A 5,948-nucleotide genomic window follows, 5' to 3' on the forward strand; every position below is an offset into this window, starting at 1 on the left:
GTTGCCCGGGCGGGTCTTGACCCCACAGGCTCAGGCAATCCACTCACCTCAGCCTCCCAAAGCGCAGGATTACAGGCTGAGCCACCGAGCCTGGCGTCTTTTTCTTTTTCAATTAAAATAAAAAAAAAAAAATAGTGACAGGGTCTTGCTGTGTTGCCTAGGCTGGTCTTGAACTTCTGAACTCAAGCAATCCTCCTGCCTCGGTCTCCCAAAGTACTGGGATGACAGGCGTGAGCCACCACACCCAGCCTGTCTTTTTTAAATGTGAAGAATCTGTAGTCATATCGTCTCTTTCATTCCTGATAATTTTTGTCCTCTTTCCTTCCTGTTCAGTTTGACTAGAGATTGATCCATTCTGATGCTCTCAGAAAAGCAGCTTTTGGTTTCATTGATGTTCATTTTGTACTTTCTTTCACTGACTGTTACTTAGATATTTATTATTTTTTCTTTTGTTTACTTTGGATTTCATTTGCTTTCTCTTTCCTAGTTCCTTAAGGCGGAAGCTGAGGCAATCGATTTGAGACCTTCTTTTCTGTTTTATTTCTAAAATATTTTTTGGAGACAGGGACTCACTTTGTTGCCCAGGCCAGACCGCAATGGTGCAATTATAGCTCACTGCAGCCTTGAATTCTGGGGCTCAGGCAATCCTCTGGTCTCTGCCTCTCAAAGTGTTGGGTTGACAGGAATCCTGCCTGATTCCTTCTTTGACACACGTGCTATTCAGAAGTGTATTATATTCCAAATACTCGGGAATTTTTCCAGTTATCTTTCTGTTATTTATTTATTTATCAATAGCATGGCAAGGATGACTTTATTCAGGACCATTGTGATAGGTGTAGGGACCTGGCAATGGGGTCTTGCAGCGTGAAGAAGAGAGGCTGGGTTGCACTTTGCACTCCCTGTTATTTTTAATTTAATTCCGTCAGGATCAGAGAACATATGAAGCATTACTTGATTCATGATCTTTTTGAGACTTATAATGGCAGAATATAATTTATGTTGTAAACTTGAAAAGAATACAAATTATGCTGCTGTTGGGTGGAAAGATCTATGTAGGTCAGCCAGGTGACATTATTTGGTGTTCTCGTTCGAGTCTTTCGCAGTTATCGAGAGAGCAGTGTCAAATTCTCTGACTATAATTGTGGCTTTGTCCCTTTCTCCTGGTAGTTCTATCAGGGTGCTTCATGAATTTAGAAGCTGTGATATGAGGTGCATAAACATTTAGAACAGTTACATCCTCTTGGTGAACTGACCCTTTTATCATTATGAATAGATACCCCCCCCCTTTATCTCTGGCAATATTTTTTCATCAGAAATCTACTTTGAGTGATATGAATGTAGCAAATTCAGCTTTCTTATGATTAGTACTAGCATGGGATATCTTTTTACCTTTTTTTTTTTTATTTGGAATCTCACTCTACCGTCCAGGCTGGAGTGCAGTGGCACACTCATGGCCACCCCCACATCGACCCACTAGGCTCGAGTGATCAATCCTTCCGCCTCAGCCTTCCAAGTAGCCAGATCTACAGGCACACGCTACCATGCCTGGCTAATTTTTTGACTTATTGTAGAGACGAGGTCTCGCCAAGTTGCCCAGGCCAGTCTTGAACTGATGGGCTCAGGCAGTCCTCTCAGCTCGACCTCCCAAAGTGCTGGGATGACAGGCTTGAGCCATGTCCAGTCTTGTATCTTTTCACTTTTAACCTTTCCTGTGTCTTTATATTTAAAGTGGGTTTCTAATAGGCATCATATAGGTAAGTCTTGCTTCTTTAAACCCACTCTGCTGATCTCTGCCTTTGAAAACATGAGAGGGAATGAGTGGGTTAACTCAACCATCTTGCTATTTGCTTCCGTGGGTCCCATCTGTTCTCTGTTCCTTTCTCCTCTTTCTAATGCTTTCATTTGGATTACGTGTGTTTATGACTCTGATTTATCCTGTATGTTGGCTTTTATCAGCTATGATCTTTGTTTCTTTAGATGCCTTAGGGTTGGTAAGATACATCTTTAAGTTAACACAGTCTACATTCAAGTGATAGTACACTCCTTTACATGCAGTGTAAGAACCCTAAACAGCATACCTCCATTCTCCTCCTTGCCGGGTATCTGAAATAGACCTTCCAAAATGATAGGGAAGGTTCAACTTCCAGTGAGGAAGTAAGCCAGAGGGACCAACAGCACACCAGAGAGTTCACTATGGTTTCTAGAAAATGGAAAGCAGGAAAGTGGCACCCAGAGAGGAAGTGGGGTAAGAAGCAACTCCAGCCAAGGAGGAGAGGGATCACATAGGAGAAAGAGAGCCTGTTAGTCCAGGTGACCCCCACTAGGCACCAAATCAGAGATGTTAGGAGGGGCAGACAGGAACCCAGGGGATGAGAACGCTCCTGTCTTACTGTGCCTCAAAAATTTATAACCTAGAATTTTATATCCAGCCAAACTATCCTTTCAGGCAGAGATTGAGTCAGAAAATGTATCTTCTCTTTTTTAGGAAGTTAGTTGAGGATGCACTGGAGCAAAATGAAGGCATATAATAAGAGAGCTAGGAAGGAAATGCTGTGTCCACCCCAGGAAAGCAGCAAGGCCCAGACGTTAAGTGTACAGAGGCCTCCAACCAGCTCAGATGAATGCAGAAGGACAGAGGGCCCTGGGCAGCAGGTCTAAAAAAAGAAAACCTGATAGAATAGTTGACTGGATGTAGAGGTCAAAGAAGACTAAGACAAGGATAAAACCAAAGAATACAAGACAAAGGCAACTGGAAACTCCAGGAAAAACAAAAAGTTGTATAAGAAGGAGAAGGTAATGGTGGTGCCTTTCCTGGTTCTGCAGTGAATAGTAGTTATGCAGCCACAATAATATAAGCCCTGCTTATTAACTTTCAATAAAAAAAAATCAACATATAGTTTGGAAAGCATGATTGTGGTATGGAACAACGTCAATGTTGCCCATCTTGATATTTAAAAAATAAAACGACAGAAGGGCATGGTGGCAAATGCTTATAATCCCACCACTTTGGGAGGATAAAGTGAGAGGACTGCCTGAGCCCAGGGGCAACTTGGTGAGACCTCATCTCTACAAGAAATAAAAAAAAATTAGCTGGGCGTAGTGGTGTGTGCCTGAAGTTCCAGGTACTTAGAAGACTGAGGCTGAAGGTCAAGGCTGCAGAGGCAATGAATGTGCCACAGTACTTCAGTTGGATGACAGAGTGAGACTCCTACTCAAAAAATAAAATAAAAAATAAATAAAATAAATAGGCCAAGCATGGTGGCTCATGCCTGTCATCCTAAGCACTTTGGGAGGCAGAGGTGGGAGGATTGCCTGAGCTCAGTGATTTGAGACCAACCTGGGCAGCATAGTGAGATCTCATCTCTACAATAAATCAAAAAATTAGGCGTGGTGGCTGTGGTTGCAGCTACTTGGAAGGATCACCTGAGCCCAGCAGGTGGAGGCTGCAGTGGCCGTGATTGTGCCACTGCACTCCAGCCTGGGTGACAGAGTGAGATTCCAACTCAAAAAAAAAAAAAAAAAAAGATAAAAACAAAATAAAGCTATGGCACAGGTTAGTGTTTCTGGGAGGTGGCAGTCAGACAGGAAAGCTGAAGGAAACGGAGGACTGGGAGGGACACTAAAATGTGTCTTACTTCATGGGGTGTCAGAAGATACTCTCCAAAACGGATGAAAAAATAAAAACATAAGCATATTAGGTTGACAAAGGTATCCACAGACCTAAAAACAACTGACACTGGGAGGATGAGGGAGGGTGGTGCCTTTAGAGCAGGAAGGCGTGATGTCCGGGACTGACCGATATGCCAAGAGCGAGTCTGTGAGCATGGAGGGGTAAGAAGGTGACCAAGCAAAAAAGTCATTCGTACGAAACAACTGAGTCATGGGACGAGGGTGTGGTCCAGGGGAGTCTTGCTTCCCACCCTGAATAAGCTCTTCAGTACAATTTGATCACCTGCATGTATTTCTTTGATGGAACTAAAATTTGGTGCTGAGGACAATGACAAACACACGGTCCCTGCCCCCGCCTGCCTCCAAGCCTCTAACTGTGACCACAGAAGACCCTGGAATCTCTATTTCTTCCCTGAATTTCCCCTGAGCTCTTCCCTAAAGGAACCCGCATGCCCCTCGTTCAAAACATGATGCACTCCTTGTGGGAGCAAGCTGTCTCTGAGGTCCTTTGTGTCCTGCTGCGGTGACACCCGGGACTTGCCAGTTCCTGGAGACCTGCGGGATCCCACCCCGTCGTTCTGCTGCCCCCGCCACCCGGCTGCCCCTGAGACCTCTATCCAAGCACACAGCCTCTGGCTGATCCTCCAGTTGACCCAGGCCAGATGCGTGGGTCGTTCTTTGAACCTCTGGCCTCCAGCACAGCGTGGGTGCTCAGCACACGTCTTTGCAAAGAGAGAGATGCCTCCTCTCACCCCTGCAAAATCCTGTGGTTCTTTGGGGGGGGCGGGCAAGGTGAGAGGATTGCCTGAGCCCCAGGGGTTCAAGACCAGCCTGGGCAACTTGGTGAGAATTCGATTCTACAAGAAAATAAAAAAATTAGCCACACACGCCTGTAGTTCCAGCTAATTGGAAGGCTGAGGCGGAAGGATCCCTGAGCCCAGCGGCTCGACGCTGGGGTGGCCGTGAGGTGCCACTACACTCCAGCCCTGGATGATGGAGTGAGACTCCAACTCAAAAACAACAACAATCACAGCAACAACAAAACCCTGCGGTTCAGCCTCCGTCCCTCAAGTTCACGCCCCGCGCAGCCGGCTCTGGCGTGGCCTGCCCGGCTCCATGCCACTGACCCATTTTCCTCTCCAGTCTCTCACCCATGGTGTCCCCTCCCCGATCCCATCCCTCCTTCGTCCTGGCACCCAATGAGACATCTGGGTCACCTGTTCCTCCCCCTCACTCCTGCAACTCCTGCTTCTGATGCTGATCTTGGATGCACCCCCACCTCTTACGACCGGCAGCCACGCACACTTGCAACTTAATGCCCCAGCACCTTTGGTCTTCACACTGCCCAGCGCACAGGGGCCACTACTCTTCCCACAGAGTAAGAGGCCTGCTGGAGGGTCTGCTTGGCTCCAAGCCCCATGCTGCCACTCATTGTGCCGTCTTAAACCTCTTTAGGTCTCCTGTGGGATACCATGTCCCCCTCCAGCTCGGGCTTCTCAGTGACTCCAGAGTGAGCCAACTACATCACACCTCTGCTGGTCACCTCAGTGATTCAGTATGCTCTGACCTCTGCTTGATTTTCCTCTCTTGGCATCCAGTTCCCTGTCCCTTGCCTCAAGCTCCAGCCAACCCAGAGTGTGGCAGGCTCCTTTGCACCCCAGTGCCTTTGCACATGCTGCTACTTATACCTGGAAAGCCCTTTTCTTGCAAAATCCTACTCATGCCTGAAAACCCAGCTCAAATTGCCAGTGTCATCTTCTCTGTGACAAACCCAATTGTCCAACCTCCACTTGAACTTGTTTGATCATCTCAGCAGACTCAAGGTCTGCCGACAAGAGGAAATCCCCAGGAAAGAGCAATGAAAGTCGCAGGGGCGATTTCAGGTGTCTGCGTATGTTTGTTGCCCTACCCGTTTTGGGGAGAGGGATCGCTGCTATCTGGTTGTTGATGTTTCACCCGTTTTTTCATGCTGGCCCATGCCCTCCCGGCAGAAAGGATCCCCAGAAGAAAGCCCCCATTTCGGTGGGGACTGAGCCCCCATATGGCAAGAGGCGCCGCAGGGCACGGCGTGCAGACATCTTTGTTCCCTGGTACAGAGAAGAGTATTGGGTGCCCAGGAGGCGCCCAGTCAGTACTCCTGCCTGTGGGGCTCCGGGCACCCACGGCGGCAAGAGCCGGGCTTTCGGATCATGTGCAGTTGGGGTGACGCCTGCGTCGCCCCCGCGCCCGAGGCCACCGCGCCTCCTGGGCCCGGAAGCAGCCCGCGCCAGAAGCTTGGG

This window comes from Carlito syrichta, unplaced genomic scaffold, assembly GCF_000164805.1.
Source record: "Carlito syrichta isolate Samal-C Ts95f unplaced genomic scaffold, Tarsius_syrichta-2.0.1 Scaffold304632, whole genome shotgun sequence".
In the NCBI taxonomy this organism is placed as follows: domain Eukaryota; kingdom Metazoa; phylum Chordata; class Mammalia; order Primates; family Tarsiidae; genus Carlito; species Carlito syrichta.